Source organism: Pelodiscus sinensis, chromosome W, assembly GCF_052426305.1.
Source record: "Pelodiscus sinensis isolate ZL-2025 chromosome W, ASM5242630v1, whole genome shotgun sequence".
NCBI classification, from domain to species: domain Eukaryota; kingdom Metazoa; phylum Chordata; order Testudines; family Trionychidae; genus Pelodiscus; species Pelodiscus sinensis.
Genome location: NC_143084.1, coordinates 1,265,919 through 1,286,935, shown reverse-complemented (window position 1 = coordinate 1,286,935; position 21,017 = coordinate 1,265,919). Strand labels below are relative to the sequence as shown.

Below are 21,017 nucleotides of genomic sequence, written 5' to 3'. Positions count from 1 at the left end.
ATAATTACACAAAGAATTCCTACCCCCCATAATATCCATTGTAACAGTTTCTGTCCCCATGAGCTTATGTTGGCCATGGCCCACTCCCATAATGACCAACTACGGAGGTTATTTACCTCTTGGGCGGTTTTTCTAATGCTCTTAATGATGCTGGTCAAGTTACCAGAGTTGTTGGGAATATATGTACAGCAAGGTCCTCCTTTAATTAAGGCACGTATGCCTCCTTGTTCAGCCAGCAAATAATCTAATGCTAGTCGTTTTCTAATGTCATTTCCCGATTTTGTTTAGCCTCTTGCTTAATGAGTTCAAATCCTTGAGCCATGTAATTTGCCACTGTTTCTAATGCAAGTGCTAACTGGTTTATTTGGGCCTTGAGTTTAAATGGTGCAGCGGGAGACAGATTAATAAAAACATTCCCTAAGTTTCTTATCCAAGGTGTAATTTGGAGCTCCCGCTTTTTTCATGGGCCCACTGCTGGGGCAGTTCTTTTGTTCTAAATATTGCGCTGGGCATTAATAGAGCACTTCCAACTGCACACCAACCATGCCAATATTTTGGCAGGCTGGTATGGCCCTGGGGCCCGCACAATAGGAGATGCCCTGGCCTAGTGTGTCTAACGGTTGTAAATCCTCTATGATCCCAGTGACTGGCATATTTCCCACAGAGATGGCCTCGGCCTTTTGCACCGGTTATGTTCCAACCCCATCCCTGTATTCCTCTAAGCAATGGACCAAGCAAACACCAATGATAGGGAACACTAGAGAGGTTTTTTGTGGTAGGGTCCCAAGGTAGAAATGCAGAATAAGTTTCATTGGTGATTTGGGAAGCATTATAAGTAGTTCCATTTTTAAAAATTAAATGGGTTGCATTAATGGTAAGGTTACAATTTAGCTGTAGCCCAACAAATATTGACTGGTTATTATAATTATTTTTTGACTTTTCCCAACAAAATTGCGCTTGAGTTAAGGGATTATCTAAATTCACATGATAGTCTGAGGGATAAGGGTGCCAGGAAGGATCTTTATCAGCCGCCTCACTTCCCCAGCTTTGTAAATCAGAATAGTTTGCTTCTATAGCAGTGATGGGGTATGGAGATTGGGATGTTGATAGAGAGTTTCGTCCACACAACCAACACTTAGGTAAATTCAAAGGTTTGGCTATAGCTACAGTTGCATGAATATAAGAATTTTTAGTCCAAGCAACATCAGAGATTAGCAGAGAATTACGCCATTCAGCAAAGGTGCAGGAAGAAAGGAGAACAATTAGAATAAAACGTAACATACTTAAAAATTAGGCTTCCAACATAAAATTAGTAACAAAAAACTAACTATACCTAAAAGAAAAAACAACAACCCCTGGGGCTTTTCTAGATCCCAATAGTTGTCAATCTCTGTCCAAGGGTCCCAGATGGTAGAATTCATTTAAAAAAATGGGAGGTTTACCACCCCTTTCCCCCCCGATATATATATCTCCAATAACAAACTCCTATAATTCCCAGAACTGTGAAAATGACAAATCCTGTACCAAACAATTCAGTCGTGGGGATCATTAAGTCCTTTTTCCCTCATGACCATAAGTTATATCGTGGAAACTCTGTCTCTGTAGAATGTGTAACTGGTTCTGCTGCAACTGGAGGTGCAGTAGCTGAGAACGGATGTAGATCAGCCGGGGGAGGTACCTTTTTGCAGTGCGATGCGTGTACCCAGCTCTGGAGTCCTTCACATTTTACAGCAGTGTGAGTGGTTAGCAGAACTTGGTAAGACCCTTTCCAGTGAGGTTGGAGGGCATTTTTCCGCTGGTGTGCCTTGATGTAGACCCAGTCTCCAGGCTCTAAAGGATGACACGGCTCCGACGCAGGTTCGGGAAGGGCTTCCTTGACCTGCGTGTGAATAGACCCTACACATTTCATTAAGGCTTGACAATAACTTAACATTGTCGGGGACTCTAACCCAGATGGCCTTGGTTCGTTGTCTGACCGCGAAGAGACAGGCAACACCAGCAAGGTCCAATCACAAGCTCTTTATTGAAGAGTGCACACAACAATAGAGAGCGGCCCGTCTCCAAAGAGAACCAGCCCCGATCACAGTTACAAGTAGGTTTATATAGACAGTTCCGTTGCGTCACAGACTACTCGATTAAGCAGCCCACCCCCCTTTGTCGGTTAGAAGCTTCTAGTATTCATGCTTACCTAGCCAACTATACAATGTGGCCTTAAACAATTCATAATGCATCAGCAACTCTCTTATCAATCACAGAAGACAAGTACCAGGAACAAACAGAGGGCAAAACAGGGAGTTAAGATCAGAGGGAAAATAGAAACAGGGAGTTCCTTGATCAGTTCTCAGAACAAGCGGTTCTGCTCCACCTCAAGTACAAGAATGCAATTTTTCACTTAGTTTACTTCTGCTCCAGTTCTGCTCAGGGATTACCCAGAAACCTTTGTTAGCTTCTTTTTGGTTTTCCTTAGGCCCTCTTTTCTAGGGCCTAACAGTCCCCCCTTTGTCCCTAGAGTACCACGAAGGGGACTCGTGGGACATACGTACAGCAGTGAGTGATGGACAAATTACTGCTTAGAGGAGCACATCTTGGTGCCCATCCAACACCCACAGTGGATCATAACATAAAGAACCACTAGGCCACAAATAATAATGACAGCAGTGCAAAGCAAATTATGGAGCCAACCACCTATATTTGGGAACCAGCTAAACAGATCACTCCACCAAGAATCCTTTCTTTCTCCTCCATGATCTTTTGCTACTTGCACAAGGTGGTTTGCTCTGTCCCAGGTGGCATTATAAACATCAGGGACATACACCCAACATTCTTGCCCGATCAAAGCACATGTCCCTCCCTGAGAGGCTAACAAAATATCTAATGCCAAGCGATTTTGAAGAACCATCTACCTCAATTTCTTTTTCTCAGTTGCCAAATCCATCAGAGCATCAGCAGTGGTATTTGCCATTATCTCCAAGACCCCCTGGCGCCTCATTAATCCTTCTCCTATTCGCCAAGTGGCCCCTCCACAGGCAAAATGGAATCCTGCACAAGCACCTGTCCAAACATTCATAGCTCGCCATGTAAGAGGGCGAGATTCCTTAGCATCCGTCTCAGTGTCTCTTACACTTCTAATCTTTCCACTGGGAAGGTGGGGGCAATAAACCACAGGTGGTTCTAACCATGCCAAATAGCAGGATCCGCTTCCGGAGGGAAGAAGAACTATGTATGCCTTATTACCACACACCCAATATACTCCAAAAAGAGTTGGGAAGGCTTTGGACCAGGTAGTATTGAAAACCTAACCTTAGAGGTATGTGCAGAGCATAGGCACATAGTGTGATTCGGCCAGTGATATTGAAGCGTGCAATTAAAGACATAGGCTGCGTCTAGACTGGCAAGTTTTTCCGCAAAAGCACTTGCTTTTGCGGAAAAACTTGCCAGCTGTCTACACTGGCCACTTGATTTTGCGCAAAAGCACTGACGCTCTACTGTCCGAAATCAGTGCTTCTTGTGGAAATGCTTTGACGTTCCCATTCGGGCAAAAGCCCTTTTCCGGAAATGCTTTTGTGCAAAAGGGCCAGTGTAGACAGGCAGCTAAGACGTTTTGCGCAAAAGCAGGCTAAACAGAAAAAACCCCTAGTGGACGCTTGCAGACTTCGTAGCCGCAGTCAGCTCCCTGGACTTCCTGTAACCTGAGCCCCCTTAAAGCAGACACAGGCTGCTGAGCTCACACGGCAGGACCCTTCCTCAGACCTCTGGCCACAGCTCTGCCATGTGGCCCCTGCCGTCCAGCAGACACCCCCGCCCAAGCACAATGGCAGCTCCAGGGGGGGGGATCAGCCACCCGCACCTCCAGCACAGGAGGCCCCCAGGGCCAGAAAAAGAAGGGCCCCATCCTTGTCCTCGGGGGAGCTGGAGACACTGCTGGACCTCTGGCAGGAGGAGGAGGCCCTCCACGACACCCGGTCCCAGCACCGCAACGCCGAGATCTTTGCCCACATGGCCCAGGCGCTCGCCCAGCAGGGCCATCCAGCCCGGACCCTCGAACAAGTCTGGGCGAAGGTAAAGGAGCTGCGCCTGGGCTACGTGAGGGCCAGCGAGGGCCAGGGGGCAGGAGCCAACAGCTGCCCCCATTACGACCAGCTCCACGCCATCCTCAGCCAGCCAGCACCGCAAGCCCCGGACGTCCCGGTGGACAGCAGTGTGCCCCCCCCCCCCCCCGTCACCAGGACCACCGTGGCGGGGGAAGGAGACAGCAGTGCGTCGGAGGATGAGGCCGGCACTGCCACCCTGCAGGCCCCCTCCGGCAGTCCTGACGTCTCCCGCGCATCCTCGGAGGCTGGGGAAGGATCCCCCGGTTTGTCTTGCACTTTGCACTCACAAGGGCGGGGGGTGGGGGGAGAGCACGTCACTCAGGCCACGTGAGCTGCACGCTGCGTAGCATTAGGCAGCAAGCAGCACGTGCAACCACGTGCAGCCTGGTGACCGAGCGGCACGTGGCCGCGGCAGGCAGCTGCAGGGCACGCCTGGGACCGTGCTGCTCACACACATCCGGCAGGACCAGGGAGAAGGGTGGATGCCGGCTGGAACCAGGCAGGGCCCCAGGGACTCAGCCCAGAGCCCGCACCTCCGCAAGGGTGCAGCACGCAGAACGGCAACACTGTCCCATGCCTCGCTGTGAGGCACAGTCCGCTGCTCCTGGGAAAACCGCAGCGTCACAGCCCTGTGAGCGTGGCCTCCACCGAGCCCCTCGCCTGCTCCCGGTGCCTTGGCTGGCTCCCCGAGGGAAGTCCCCACTGCGGCCGCACATGTCCCTGGGCTACGTGTGTGAGGGATAATGGGGGGGGGGGGGGGAGGGGAGGCGCTCAGGCCGGCCCTAGGGCCGCCTGAGTTTTGCTGCAAGGATGGGACACTCCCCAGTCACTCTCCTGGTTCTGTCCAGGAGACATCCCACGTGATGGGGATCTGAGAGCCCAGACCACGTCTGCCAGATGTGCTCCCAGGCACTGTGTGGGGATGCATCTCGCTCCCTGTCAAACACCAGTGATTAGCCCAAGGCCTCACAGCCTCCACCGGCAGGGAGGTCCACAGGTGAACACAACACAAGCACCCTCCCACCCCCCACGGGGCCAGGACACAGACCGGTGCTTACAATACTGGAGGAGGACCCTACTCCGGGGCAGTCCTCCTTGCAAACATACAACACAGGGGGCAGGGGGGTAACTGAGTGGGCCCAAGCCACACTACTGTGGGGTCACCTGGGCTCAGGGGTGGAGGGCATGAGGTGTGGGGACAGTGGCCGGCCTGCCTGCCTGACCCATCCTTTCTTCTCTTCCCTGCAGCGGGACCAAGCACAAGCCGGGGACCGTCTAGTCCTGCAGCAGCAGTGGCAGCGGCAGCAGCGGCACCCCCAGCCGCCCAACCACCGAGGCGGCGGCTCCGCCACCAGGACCAGCTCCTTCAGCGCCATGTGCAGGCTGTCGAGCGCGTCGAGGCAGCCATTATGCACTGCGGGGAGGTGGACCTGCAGTGGCGCCAGGAGGCCTGGGGCTCCTTCCAGGCTCAGTGCGTCCGCATGGCGGATTCGATCGCCACCCTCGCCGCCCACATTGGCCATGCCGTCCACTATGGCATCGCCTTGCCCCACGCCCCCACCATCCCTCCCCTAGCACTGCCCCTCGCCCCTCCTGCAATGGCCCCTCCTGCCCCTGCTCCTGCTCACCTCCCCGTGCAGCCTGCCCCAATGCGGCCTGCCCCCCATGTGCAGGTCCGCCCCCACAGGAGCGGTTGCAGGGGCCACCCCTCCAAGGACTAGCCCCTCCCCCTCCCAGTTGAAGGTCTCCTCCCCCTCCCCCTCCCAGTTCAAGGTCTCCTCCCCCTCTCCCCCTTGTAAATAAAAACATACACGTTTTTCTGTTGAAAACAAAACTGTGTTGTTTATTGTGTTACTCGAGGTAACTTAAATAATTGATTTGAGATGCCAATTAGCCAACTAAATTTAAGAAGATTACAAAATGTGGACACCAAATACCGTATCTATCACCGGTCGTTCCTTTAATCGGTCATTGGTTTGTGGCGCAAAAATAAATACTGACACTTTAAGTAAAATTTAAACCACAAACTATATTAACATAGATAACAAACCAGCAAGAAAGGTTAAAACACGAACACAAAGAATATTTACATAGTCTAGACACAGGGACGATTGTAGTGTTGTTGGCGACCTCAGTCCTTTGGTCCTTCCGGGCCTCGGGAGAGGAACAGCCAGGAGATCCCTCGAAGACGACTGGAATCGGGTACGCTGACTCGAGCCTTCCGCACGAACCACGAATCCTCTTCCTGTTCTTCGGGACAGCTCGGACAGGCGATGGTGGCCTAAACCCTAGCCTAAACTAAAAGAAAAACCCGAACTACGTCTGACGCACCCGACAAACATGCACAATGACGGCCGATATGCTTCAAACTGACGCTGCCTGACAAACAGTCATGATGACGATAGCTAATTTAACTAAACCTAACTCTGGATCCAATTTAAATTGGTAGGTGCAAATCTTCCGCTTGACCTGACCTGACAGACAAGACTACCAGGAGTCTTCGTACCCAACAAAAAAAGAACTAACCGAACCGAACCCAAATCACCCCGGTGTGACACAGGCTTATATAGGTGAGACTCATGCATTATTCATGAGCGTTCTTTTGAATTGATTGGGTGTTGAGAGGATGCATTTACATAAACATGAGCATGGTTTAAACTGATTGGTTCCATGTGTGGCGAGGTAGCCCCGCCCCTCCCTAGAACCCCGGTGTCTCCACGGGAAGCAGGGGCGCCCCAGTGCAGCCACAACGCGGGGGAGCACACCGGCAGGGGCGGGAGGTCAGCTGGGATGGCGTCGGCCGTGACGTCACCAGCACGACGCCCAGGGGCGTCGCCGGGTGATGACGCTGGGGGAAGCGTCATCCTCCCGCGTCCGGCGGGAAATTCAAAAGGGGACTACAGGCCAGAGGAAGGGGGAGAGCCCTGCAGCGGAGGAATGTCACAGCCAGGACTTCCTGGACCCGACTACTGGAGACCCTGGGTGAGTCTTAACCCGGGGCCCCCAGGCTAGCGGCAGCTCACTGCCAGGGAAGAAGACACCCAGGGCGGGGGCGTGGACCCCGAGAGCGGGGGAGTTTAGGGGTTTTTTAACCCCCTCCGCTAGGCAGGAACGTGCGTCCTGACCTTAGGGCCCTGGGTCGGGGTTCGGAGCGAGGGTGGGCCCGGACCCCCTTCCCCGGCAAGCAAGGGGACAGCCGAGCGCCTCCTGGCAATTGTAAAAGCGCATAATTCAATAAACTAAAAGGCACGCCATACACAGAAAGGGGGTGTTACTTGGGGGTTGGGGGAGCACGGACGCGGTTGATCCCCCACACGTGGTGGAGAATGTGGGCACACTAGACCCCGAAATAGGGGTCGCCCGGACGGAGCGGGTGAGGTTAACGGATTGTTGATCAGTAGGGGAAGATGGAAGTCAATAAGATTTTGGAGCGGTTGATGGAAAACCAGAAGTTGCAGCAGCAACAGCAGACCCAGACGCTGCAACAGCTCCTCTCCCAGTTCCAAGATCGCCAGGATCAAATGTTGAGGGAACTCAGGGGAGCGCCGGCAGGGGTAGTAACCGGGGGGATCGGGACCCCGGGAGACGGAGAAGGAATGGGGCCTCAGTTACCCATACGATTGACTAAGCTTGGGCCAGAGGACGACCCCGAGGCCTTCCTGATTACGTTCGAAAGGGTGGCCACGGCGGCGAAGTGGCCCCAGGAGCACTGGGCGACCCTCCTGGCCCCCTATCTATCGGGACAGGCCCAGCTCGCGTACCGAGGGATGTCGGCCTGAGACGCACTCTGCTATTTCAAGGTCAAGGAAGCAATCCTCGACCAGTTAGGAGTCACCCCAGAGACCCACCACCGACGATTCCGCGAAGCCCGGTATAACCCTCAAGAACGGCCGCGGGCCGTGGCTCAGCGTGTGAAAGAAGCCGGAATGAGGTGGCTGGAACCGGAAAATAAGACCGGGGTCCAAGTGGCTGACCTGGTTATCCTGGAGCAGTACGTGCGGATCCTCCCTGCCGAAGGTCAGCTATGGGTGCGACGACACTTACCGGAGACCCTTGACGAAGCCGTCACACTAATGGAGCACTTCTTGGCGGCGGAAGGAGTGGAAGGGAAGGGAGCTTCCGGAACCCAGAGGGATCCCAAGAAGGGCGAAGCTGCCCCACCGAAACCTACGGGCTTACCATCCGGCAGGGAGGGGCGGAAAGCCTCCTTAGGCCCTCTCCCGGAGCAGAGGCTGGCGCCCCGTTGGAGCAGACCAACCGGCGAGGCCAGTACGGATCGGGGTACGGAAATGGGACCGGGGATGCCCCCGCAAGGAGGAGCCCAAAAAGGGGCCTGTTATCAGTGCGGCCAAGAGGGGCACTACAAAAAGGACTGCCCTCTGATGGATTGCACCTTCGGACAGAGACGAGGCCGAGGCGCAGAGGGAGGAGAGACGAGCCGTGCGCAGGTGATGAAGGTACTATGGGTTAACGGGAAACGGGTAAAGGCAATACTAGACTCCGGGTGCGGGCAGACTATTGTTCGGGAAGACGTTATATACCCAGCCTGGGCAAGGGGCCCCCCGATAGCCCTCCGGTGTGTCCACGGGGATGTGCATTATTACCCCACGACACGAGTACGGATAAGAGACGGGGACCTGGAAAGGGAGCGCGTAGTCGCCGTCGGCCCAAAGCTGGCGTATCCCCTCCTGCTAGGGCGGGACTGGCCAGGGCTAAGGAGACTACTAGGACAGTGGGGAGGGGCCCGCGCCGCGGGGCAGGCCGAGGAACCCGAACAAGGGACGTTGGTAGCCCAAGGTGAGGAGGACAGGGGAGAACCTCTGACCACAGAACCCGGGCAAGATAGGCCACCGGCGTTCACCCATCTGGAGATAGATGAGGGAGACTTCCTCACGCTGCAGCGAGAGGACCCTACAGTGCGAGCGGCTTGGGACCAAATCCAAGGAGCAGGTGAAGATCGGGAGGGGGACCCGCCGAACCAGACCGTGGGGCCCCGGTTTGAGGTAAGGGATGACCACTTATATCGGGTGTTACACGAGGACCTCCCCGGGGAAGAGAGATGGCAGCTGTTGGTCCCGCGGCCCTATCGGTGGAAAGTCCTCGAGCTAGCCCATGAACACCTGTGGGCCAGGCACTTGGGAACCGAGAAAACCCAACAGAAGGTGCTGCAACGGTTCTACTGGCCTGGGGTGTATCAGGAAATTAAAAACTTCTGCACCTCCTGCCCTCAGTGCCAGAAAACATCCGCAACCCGGGTGCCGCCAGCTTCTTTGGTCCCCCTACCCGTGGTCGGCACCCCGTTCGAACGGGTGGCGCTGGATCTGGTGGGACCCCTCGAGAAATCAGGGCGGGGTCACAGCTATATCTTAGTCATTGTGGACTATGCCACGCGCTGCCCAGAGGCCATCCCCTTAAAAAGGGCCACAGCCCCAGTGATAGCAGAAGCACTAGTAAAGCTATTTTCGTGGTTCGGCCTGCCCAAAGAGCTACTAACTGACCAGGGGACAAATTTAACCTCGAAAGTCATGCCAGATTTATGCGGAGTTTTGCAGATCAAGAAACTCTGAACCTCGGTATACCACCCCCAAACGGACGGATTGGTAGAAAGGTTCAACCGCACCCTGAAGGGAATGCTACGGAAGTTCGCCCAAGATGACCCTCGCGACTGGGACAAGCTGCTCCCGGCCCTGATGTTCGCCATACGAGAGGTACCGCAAGCATCCCTGGGGTATTCACCCTTCGAATTATTATATGGACGACACCCTCGGGGGATCTTAGACCTAGTAAAAGAAGGGTGGGAAGAACATTTGGACCATATAACGACAGTGTTAGAAGCCCTACGCCAAGCAGGGCTGACAGGCAACCCCAAAAAATGTCAGTTTGGGAGGGCGGAAGTTTCATATCTGGGATACACGGTGGGGAGGGGGAAGCTCAAACCCCTGGTAGATAAGGTCCAAGCCGTGCGTGACTACCCCCCCCCCCCCGACTACGAAAAGGAAGGTACGCCAGTTCCTCGGGCTAGCGGGTTATTATAGGCGGTTTATAGCTAACTTCTCTTCTCTAGCCGCCCCTCTTACAGACCTAACCCAGAAAGGACAACCTGAGAAGGTAAGATGGACGCCAGCGTGCGACGTGGCCTTCTGGAAACTCAAAGACCGGCTGGTGCACGCCCCAGTGCTGGCCCAGCCAGATTTTACTAAGCCCTTCACTCTGCAAACGGACGCCTCAGAGGTGGGGCTGGGGGCCGTATTGATGCAGGAGGAGGAAGGCAGGGAACACCCCGTTTTGTATTTAAGCCGCAAACTCTTCCCACGGGAAAGGGGGTACGCGACGATTGAAAAGGAGGCATTGGCCTTAAAATGGGCTATTGACGCCTTACAATACTTTCTTTTAGGGGATAAATTTACCGTGGTGACAGACCATGCCCCTCTACAATGGATAAAAAACATGAAGGACACGAACCCACGGATTTTGCGGTGGTACCTCAGCCTGCAGCCGTACCAATTCCAAGTGATACATCGGGCGGGGTAACCAACGGTAACGTGGACTGTCTATCATGAACGGCAGAGACTCGGGGGAAAGCATGGCGAGTATACTACGAGACTCGAGGGGAAAGGTGTGTGGCGGGGTAGCCCCACCCCTCCCTAGAACCCCGGTGTCTCCACAGGGAGCAGGGGCGCCCCAGCGCGGCCACAACGCGGGGGAGCACACCGGCGGGGGCGGGAGGTCAGCTGGGATGGCGTCGGCCGTGACGTCACCAGCACGGCGCCCAGGGGCGTCGCCGGGTGATGACGCTGGGGGAAGCGTCATCCTCCCGCGTCCGGCGGGAAATTCAAAAGGGGACTACAGGCCAGAGGAAGGGGGAGAGCCCTGCAGCGGAGGAACGTCACAGCCAGGACCTCCCGGACCCAACTACTGGAGACCCTGGGTGAGTCTTAACCCGGGGCCCCCAGGCTAGCGGCAGCTCACTGCCGGGGAAGAAGTGACCCAGGGCGGGGGCGTGGACCCTGAGAGCGGGGGAGTTTAGGGGTTTTTTAACCCCCTCCGCTAGGCAGGAACGTGTGTCCTGACCTTAGGGCCCTGGGTCGGGGTTCGGAGCGAGGGTGGGCCCGGACCCCCTTCCCCGGCAAGCAAGGGGACAGCCGAGCGCCTCCTGCAAATTGTAAAAGCGCATAATTCAATAAACTAAAAGGCACGCCATACACAGAAAGGGGGTGTTACTTGGGGGTTGGGGGAGCACGGACGCGGTTGATCCCCCACACATGACATGACATACATGAATATTCATGCCTAACCGATCCTCATTTACAAAGAAAACAAAAACAAGACAGTTAATGATGTCATTGAGAATGCCCTTCAGATCTGAGTGGATCATCATAGATCTTATTGCCTCCAAATTAGGACCCAATGAAATTGGAGTTACAGTATCGATGATGGCGTACTCAACAGTAATGTCTTCATATGATGCATCGATAAATGCCAAATTAAGGTCGCATCCTTTGATCTCAAAGACCTTGTGTAGAAGGATCACGCTACCCCAGCAGTTGGTGGGTTCCCATCACCCTCTTTATTGTGTACTTCTTATGGCTAAGCACCCCCAAAATAGTCCCGTGCCTCGCCCCCTGGTCCCAGAGTCACTCTACTTTCGCTGGGGACCTGGGCAGCCAGTCTCACGGATGCGCTTTGCTACGTCCCGGTGGGCAGAGTAGGGGGGTTCGGGCCCTCTCTCACTCCGAACCCCGGCCCAGGGCCCTAAGGCAGGGACTGCCGGTCCCTGCCTAGCGGATGGGGGTAGTGCCCCTAAACACACCTGCTCACGGGCCACACAACCCTGCCCTGGGCCGCCTCCTACTCCACTCCTCCTAGGGGCCAGTTCTCCCGGGTGCCCTTTCCTCACCCTCTTCTCCTTCGTCCAGCGCCTCGCCGTCCTCCCTCCCTCTCCGGCTGCCGGGCGTTGTTTTAAACTCCGCACCGGCGGAGCTCCCGGCGTCACCACGCCTGCGACCCGGGTCACCCCCCCCTCCTGTGACGTCATCCGCCCGCGCCGCGCTAGCCCCTCCTCCCGGGGCATTCCCCGTTGGCGCGCCGTGCTCCCTGCGTCCTGTGGAGCCGGCCCACGAGTCCACGGCCAGCTCCCGGGTTCCCGCGACGGGCCGGCTTCCCCCACCCCAGGGACTCCTCCGGCCCTCGCCTCGGTCCCCTCGAGTGTGGGGCGGGAGCACCCCGTCACACCACTCCCCCTTCACTTTGTCCCCTATACTCGCCCCATCCCCCGTGTCTTCTTCGGGTGTTCGAGAGGCACTCTGCATTCTGGTGATCTCTTCCCGGTCGGTGCACAATCTTGAATTTGTAGGGCTGCAGACTCAGGTACCACTGGAGTATTCATGGGTTGGTATCCTTCATGGTGTTGAGCCATTTGAGGGGGGCGTGGTCCGTCACCAGTGTAAAACAGTCTCCTGCAAGGAAATAGCGTAACGCATCTATGGCCCATTTAATTGCTAACGCCTCCTTTTCAATGGTGGCGTACCCTTTCTCTCGGGGAAAAAGCTTGCAACTCAAATACAAGACGGGGTGTTCGGCCCCCTCCATTTCCTGTGTTAACACGGCTCCTAACCCGGTCTCGGAGGTGTCCGTCTGGAGCACAAAGGGTTTTGTATAGTCGGGTTGGACTAAGACTGGGGCCCGGACTAGTTTATTCTTTAAATCCCCAAAGGCCCGTGCACGCTGCTCTGTCCATTGGACCTTTTGGGGCTTTCCCTTACAGTACAGGTAAGGTCCATTAGCGGGGCTGCTATGGACGCGAAGTGGGCCACAAACCGGCGATAATACCCTGCGAGGCCTAAGAACTGCCTTACTTGCTTTTTCATGGTAGGTGTGGGGTAATCCCGAACGGCTTGGATCTTATCTATCAGCGGCTTCACCCTCCCCTTTCCTACTGTGTACCCCAGATAGGTTACCTCGGTCTTGCTGAAATGGCATTTCTTTGGATTGGCCATTAGGCCTGCTTGCCTCAAAGCCCCCAGGACCGCCACGACGTGTTCCAGGTGTTGTTTCCAGGTTCCGCTAAAAACTATAATGTCGTCTATATATGCGGCAGCGTAGGAATGGTGGTCCCTCAAGATTGTGTTCATAAGGCGCTGGAACGTCACGGCAGCTCCATGCAAACCGAACGGCATGGTCCGGAATTGGTAAAGGCCGAAGGGGGTGGTGAAGGCGGTTTTCTCTCGGGCTGCGGGTGCGAGGGGGATCTGCCAGTAGCCCTTTGTCAGGTCGATGGTGGACAGGTACTGCACCGTCCCCATACGGCTCAACAGTTCGTCAATGCGAGGCATAGGGTATGTGTCGAATTGTGAGATCGTGTGGGAGAAAAATCAAATAACTCCAATTGTGTCTAAGGGGGGGACTGTGAAGGAAATCAAAACTCTCTAAAGAAAACTGCTGTAAGGGAGGCCTCTCTCCCTGTAACAGAGAGAAATCAAATTAACTCTAATCAAGACCCTTACAATGCCTCCTATCTCAACTTCATGGAGACTCCTAGTCTGTCACAAATTGCCATGTAAACTCTTATCTTTGTCACAGTTTGCCTTGTAGGCTCCTCACTCAGGTTCTCATGTGCCTTTGTTCTGTAAACTTACTTCTAGCACTCCTGGGGTGAACAGAAACGTCTCAGAGTACTTCTGCTGAGACTTTGATATGTTGAAGAAAACAATCAACAACTAAACTGTCTGAGCATACTGTATAAAGGATCCCTGAACCTGTCTCTCAGGGCTGCTGCTCTCACTCTGGTAGCTGTCAGCCTGCATGCATGCATAATAAAGTTTTCCTTCTAGGTTTCTCTCCTGCCTCACTGATTTGACCTCCAGCCTCGGACCCTTCTGGGGGCTCTGTACCCCAGGGGAGCGAGATTTCCCCCCACAATTTGGTGTCAAAGTGGGATGGCTTGGCACTCCAGTTGGAAAGGCTGATGACAGGGAATGGGAACGGACTACAGCACACATCTGAAGGGTAAGGGATCCATTTAAAATCCCCCAGTCCGCCTCCCTGTTCTCATCACCAGCTGGACCGGCTGGCGGTAAGAGTCATCTTTTGCTCCAAAATTTTCTTTAAGAGGCTTGAGGGAGATTTAAAACGAAAACGCTGGGTATAGCCAAATAGGGGTTGGATTTTGTTGTTGTTGTTGTGCTGACCGATTGGTGGAGAGTCCAAGCGCATGGTTTTGAGTGAGTGAAGTCCGGAGGGGGACCGCAGCCGCACCGGTGCTGTCAGTGTCACTGCACAGCTGCTGAAAGCAAGGACGGTTTCCCCCGGCACATAAGGAGTGTGAGTGAAGCTGACAGTTTGTGTGGACTCCCACACTATCCTTGGAGAGGGTAGTACTGTTGGGCTCCTGCGCTGTCCTTGGACAGGACAGTGCTAACATGGGTGGGATTGCTCTCTCAAGTCTGTCTCCGACTGAGGGAAAAGGTTTCTCACAGCCTGGGACTCCCTTGTCTCAGATGATAAGAATTTACAGTCAGCTAAGTAAATTGCCAGCAGGTTTGAAACTAAGGAGACTTAAGGAATTATTGAGCATTTGGAATGGCTATACTCAGGGGAATTCCCAGAAAAAATGGCAACTAGAGCTTTGACTTACAAAAGCTTGCTTATCTTAGAGTTTTCCTCGAGGAAAAACATCCTAACCAGATGGAATATTGGTGCCTCTGGGAGGATGTGGCAGTAAAAAAAAGAATCAGAGCATTATGGCTAGCCAAAAAGATTCTATTGAAAAGCTGCAGCAAGAATTGGCTACTCTAAAGAAACAGCTTGATTCCCCAGATGTGCCATCTGCACCCCCACCCCCTTTGGACCCTTGTCAGCTGAACATTCTTTCCTGTTATCTCCCTGTTCTCCCGTAAACCTTATGGGACCTGACTTGTTGTGTAAATTGGGTGCAAACCTTCTCTGTAGAGAGGAAGGGATATTTGTTGACCTTCCCCCCTATCAGGCTCCAAATTAACATAAGAACATAAGAACGGCCGTACTGGGTCAGACCAAAGGTCCATCTAGCCCAGTGTCCTGTCTACCGACAGTGGCCAGCACCAGGTGCCCCAGAGAGGGTGGACCGAAGACAATGATCAAGCGATTTGTCTACTGCCATCCCTCTCCAGCCTCTGACAAACAGAGGCCAGGGACACCATTTTATCCCCTGGCTAATAGCCTTTTATGGACCTAACCTCCAGGAAATTATCTAGCCTCCATGAAATTTGATGGCATTACAACTCTCAGAGGAATCTGATGAGACCTCAGGACATGCACCCCTCCTGGACCTCTCAGATGTCCCAGAGACATTGTGGGCAGCCCATGTGAATGAAGTGGGGTTGCTAGCCTCTGCAACACCAGTGCAAATAACATACAGACACAACAAGCCTTTCCCGAGGGTACCCCTGTATCTATTGTCTAGGGAGGCACAATCCCTGTAATCTCTCCCTCCTTAAACAAGGGATACTTGTTTATACAACTTCACCATGTAATACACCTATACTACCTGTGAAAAAGGAGGGAAAATTTGACAGCCTGTGTAAGCAAATCTATAGATTTGTACAAGACCTAAGAGCCATTAATAAGTTTGTAATCCCTAGATTTCCAGTAGTACCTAACCCTGCTACTATTCTTTCCTCTATTCCACCCACTTCTAAATGGTTTTCTGTAATAGATTTATGTTCTGCCTTCTTTTCTATTCCAGTGCATAAGAATTCCCAATTTCTCTTTGCCTTTTCCTTTCAGGGTCATCAATTAACCTGGACATGTTTTCCCCAAGGTTATTGTGAAAGCCCCACTCTGTTTTCCAAGTTTTTAAAAGCTGACCTTAATTCTATCCCTCTTCCCTGCAGCTCTGTGTTGGTTCAGTATGTTGATAATGTGTTAATTGCTAGCAAAACTGAGAGGGTGTAAAACTGATACCTTGTATTTGTTAAAGTGTCATGCTGGATAGGATCACAAGCTTATCCCTTTAACTTGTGCTTGCCTTTTAGCTTCCGGACAGTCTGCTGCCATTTATACTGACTCAAAGTATGTTTTCTCTGTCTGTCATGCCACAGGACAAATTTGGAAAGAACAAGGTTTCCTTACCTCTTCTGGCTCTACTATCTCTCATGGTCCCCTTATCTCCCAACTCCTTGATGCCATTCAGCTACCCACATCCCTCTCTATTACCCATTGCCCGGCCCACACAGGTGCCACTGATCCTGTTTCTCTGGGTAATGGGAGTGCTGATGCAGCGGCCAGACATGCAGCAGCACATGGACCTCTGGCTCCCTTTCAGATTCTGGTCTCTCTTTCTCTCCCTGTTTCTTTGCAGGACCTGATAGAACTACATCAAGCTGCTCAACCTACAGAGAAAAACCTTTGGGAGAAAGCAGGCTGCTCCTTATCCCCAGCTGGGATAATGGTTGCGCCTGATGGCCGCCAAGTCGCCCCAAGATCTCTCACACGGCAGCTTGCTCAGGTGTCTCATCAGATGACACACATGAGCAAAAGGGGGGTGGCCTCACAGATCCCAAAACAATGGTACGCCCCAGGCGTGCACCTAGAAGCTGTCAAGAATATCTAATTCATGTGTGATTTGTAAGCAGTTAATGTTGCAGGAAGCCCACAGGCTAGCAGCCACACAGAAAGAAGAAACCTAGACATAAAATGACGGTTAGGAGAGCTTGCACCTGCAGGTGAAGGAAGCCCTCCCAGTACCTACTGATGTACCGTGCCACAACATCCAACCAAGCGACTACGTGTTCATGAAGGAACATCGCAGAAAGAATTCCCTGACAGCCCGGTGGAAAGGATGGTTCCAGTTGCTGCTCATCACCCACACAGCAGTAAACGTGAAGGAGCGCCCCTCGTGGATCCACGCAAGTCATGTATGCCGAACTGCAGATCCAACAGAGCTGACTGACTCCTCCCCGGAGGAATCACCTGAGGACGAGGTTCAGCAGACCGAGGCGGCAGACTCTCAAACCAGACTGTTACCAAACCGGCCTCCACCAGGAGCTTCGAGGTACAACCTGAGAGGTAGGGTGTGACGGACCAGGCCGTGTCTGGGCACAACTGAGGGCGTCCGCTCAGGGCGAATTGCTCAAATCCGAGGCTCCTTACAGCCCCCAGACTGGTGACCTCTCCAAACAGACCACAAACCGGTCTCACAGAGCGCTTCAGCTGCCTGCCTGAAGCCTCACGAGCAAAATCCCTCCGACACCCCAGCAATATCCGTGCCCCAGATGGCCCCGGGCCTCATACACAGGTGGGGGGTCCTAGCACCCAATACCACCTACCCCGAACAAGTCCTGTCCGGTTCCAAGAAACTAGCCACAGATCCCTGGCCAATTTACCCTCTGGATCTCACCCACAAATCACACTGGGCCAATCCTTTAGAATCTATACCTAAAGGTTTATTATCACAAGAAAGAAAAGCCTGAGAGTAAGGTTGTTAAAGAATAGTACGTTACATGCACCGAATCTCTCAGTCCTCGATGCAGGCTCTAGCAGAGATGTTACAGCTGCTGGTTTAAAAGTTCTTGTTGCACATCCTAGCATCAGGATGGGTTCACAGGTCTTCCAGGCTCTTCGATCCCTGCAATGCTGCCTCTGGGATGAAGTGCTGAGCTGAGAACAAAATGGCATCGACCACATGGCCTCTTTATACCTCCTTCCTGGCCTCTTCTTGTATGCAGCAGGTCACCTGGTCAGAGGCCCATCTCTGTGTTTCCTGCTGGCTGCTCTCAGGTGACAGCCCCCATTCTTTGGGTGTGTCTTTGGCCCATCAAGTGCCATTGTCCCACAGGGCCTGGCTAATCAGCCTGTCCATAGCAATGCTTAACCACATTCAGAGAAATATTCAGCTTCCACACAGATTACAGATTCCTACCTACACACACAGGCTACGTCTACACTGGCCCCTTTTCCGGAAGGGGCATGTAAATTTCACTAGTCATCGTAGGGAAATCCGCGGGGGATTTAAATATCCCCCGCGGCATTTAAATGAAAATGTCCGCCGCTTTTTTCCGGCTTTTAAAAAAGCCGGAAAAGAGCGTCTACACTGGCCCCGATCCTCCGGAAAAAGTGCCCTTTTCCGGAGGCTCTTATTCTTACTTCAAAGTAAGAATAAGAGCCTCCGGAAAAGGGCACTTTTTCCGGAGGATCGGGGCCAGTCTAGACGCTCTTTTCCGGCTTTTTTAAAAGCCGGAAAAAAGCGGCGGACATTTTTATTTAAATGCCGCGGGGGATATTTAAATCCCCCGCGGATTTCCCTACGACGACTAGTGAAATTTACATGCCCCTTCCGGAAAAGGGGCCAGTGTAGACGTAGCCACAGACATTATACACTCACATAAATAGCGTACATAAGATCAGCAAACAATAAGCTCCCATTCAATACCCCACATGGCTCCCTTTTATACCAATTTCTGGGGCCAACACCCCCACCTAGGGGTGCAGCAGCAATCTGGCTGCTTCCCTCCAATTCGGTAATGTGACATAGGGCTGTACCAGCAAAGACCTACAGGTGAGCCTGGCGCCCTGTAGCTCTCACAAAGGGGAATCCTTTCCTGTATTGAGTGAACTAAGGGTACGTCTAGAATACATGCCTCTGTCGCCAGAGGCATGTAGATTAGGCTACCAGATATAGTAAAATGAAGCGGCGATTTAAATAATCGCGGCTTCATTTAAATTTACATGGCTGCCGTGCTGAGCCGACAAACAGCTGATCAGCTGTTTGTCGGCTCAGCGCGATAGTCTGGACACGCGGGTGTCGACATCAAAGGTATTTGTCGACCACCCAGGTATGCCTCCTGGCATATTTGTCGACCACCCAGGTATGCAGGAAGTGATGCCAGTAACATCACTGAGGGCATCACAGGCCTCCCCATGCTTTGGCTCTGTGTCATCACACGTTCTATCCAATGGCAGAAACAACAGTACAGAGCTGAATGTTGGTATGAGAACCCAGTGTGCCTGAAATAGGCTTCATTATTGCAAGGTCTGCCCTATTGACAACTATGTCCTTGCACTGCCTCACCAACCCAAGGTAGAACTTGGTAAAAACCACACCTACTTGGATCTGCTCCTGCGGCATGATCCCTAAGTGTGTCAGGTGATTTTGCCCCAAGCTGAAGAAAATAGCGAATTTATCCAGGCCAGCTCTGGCAACTCTCCGAACAACAATTAACATTGTGTGAATGCGGGTATTCTCACCCCAAATTGTGTAGGCATTTTTGCACTTAGCCACGAAAACAAAATGGTGGTGTGCCTCAGTTTCCCTTTTCACACAGGACCTTCTGGCTGGAACCCTTTTTGTCCTGTAAAACGTTCCAAGACTAGTTACAAGCATTAACCATGAACTAGCAACATCACAATGTCCCCTTATATACCGTCTGTCATTTGGTACATCTCCGGACAGATTACATGGTATCAGATCATGCCCATTGTATACCTTTACATTTCTCTGCAACAATAATACATTGGTTACAAGAATTAACATCAGTAACAAGAACAATCCTATACCAGGTGTAAATTGACATTCCCCATTATGCCCCTTCTCTGGCCCCACACCATTGCAGTTTTGGCCCTTCAGGTTCAAACTGCAAATCTTCTTTGCCAAAGCAAGTCCTGCCCCTCCCCCTTGTCCTCTGGGCTCCAGGCCTGAAACCTCCGGCCTGACCAAGACAAAGGGCTGGCTGGGCGTGACTCCCTGGCTCACAATGGCCCTGGAATTCTCCCCCTTCCCCCACTCAGTGGGGTAACAGCAGTAAGCTGTAGACTCCCAAGTCTCTCCTCTGTCCACCTCCAACCTCTGTTTCCACATGGAACCAGATATCAACTTCCCTGATAGACTATGAGTGTCCACCGTGTCCAGAGATGGGAGCATAACTGCCATCTCCTGCATCCTAGGGAGAGTGACCACACAGCTGTTCTGCTCTGCATACTTAGCTACCCAGCCCTTCTCCTGAATCTGAGACACTAACTTCCCACTCTCCTCATTCATCTGGGAACAATCCTGTCCCACACACACTGACTTCCCAGCAAGCTGGTCACATACAGTCACTGGGTTATCAGCCTGCTCCAATTCTCTGGCTGTTCCTGCCTCCTCTGGAACAACCCTCGGTCCCTCTGAGACTTCCCCACAACCCTCCACACTGGGATTCCCTAAACCCAAGTCAGTGGAGTCCCTGCTAACAGACAAGTTCTGTCTGTCAGGCACCAAAACAAGTGCCTCACACAACAAGCTGCTGCCTTTTACAGGCAGAGCTTTCTCCTGAATGCCTTCTCCCAGCAAGGCCCTGTCACCTCCCTCAGTCACAGCAAACTGCTCTCTACAAGCACTGCCAGGACTCTCCTCCCTATGAGCTTCCTTAAGCAGCAGTTCACCCTTCTCTGGCTCTGCAGTAGCATTGCCCTGCTGAGCCCCAACCAATTCCTCCTGCACTTCCCTTACTCCCTGGATCATCTCTGGCCCCTCAGGCGGATTCACAGACAATCCCCTCTCAGGCACACAGACAGACTCACAAGAGACAGGGTCAGAGGCACCTTCTCTCCCTTTGCAGCGCTCTAGATGGCCGTAAACGTCCACACCATCATTAGGCTCCAGAGTTAACAGTCCCTCATTCTCTCCTTGTGCCCGGGTTAAGGGGTCACCCTGGTCCCACAGAGTCACTTCCCCCTCTTCCAGAAACACAGCAGCATCAGTCACAATATCAAGGTCACCACTGTCTGATCTCTGGGGTTCTGGCAAAACACTGACTGGATCTACCTGAATCACCTCATCCTTCTCCCCAGCAGACACAAACCTTGGGCCACCCCCTTCCTGGGCCTTAGCCATATCCAGACCCAACTCTGGGACAACCACACTGCTCTCAGCCTTCACAGGCTGTGGGGCACCTTCCTCAGACACAGGAAGAA

At 53.1% G+C, this 21,017-nt stretch overlaps 1 pseudogene; it reads right to left on the bottom strand.

Annotated features, from left to right (window-relative positions):
* Window positions 1-2,899: 2,899 nt before the first annotated feature.
* Window positions 2,900-21,017, bottom strand: part of LOC149520821 (endogenous retrovirus group 3 member 1 Env polyprotein-like) — a 38,623-nt pseudogene continuing 20,505 nt past the window's right edge.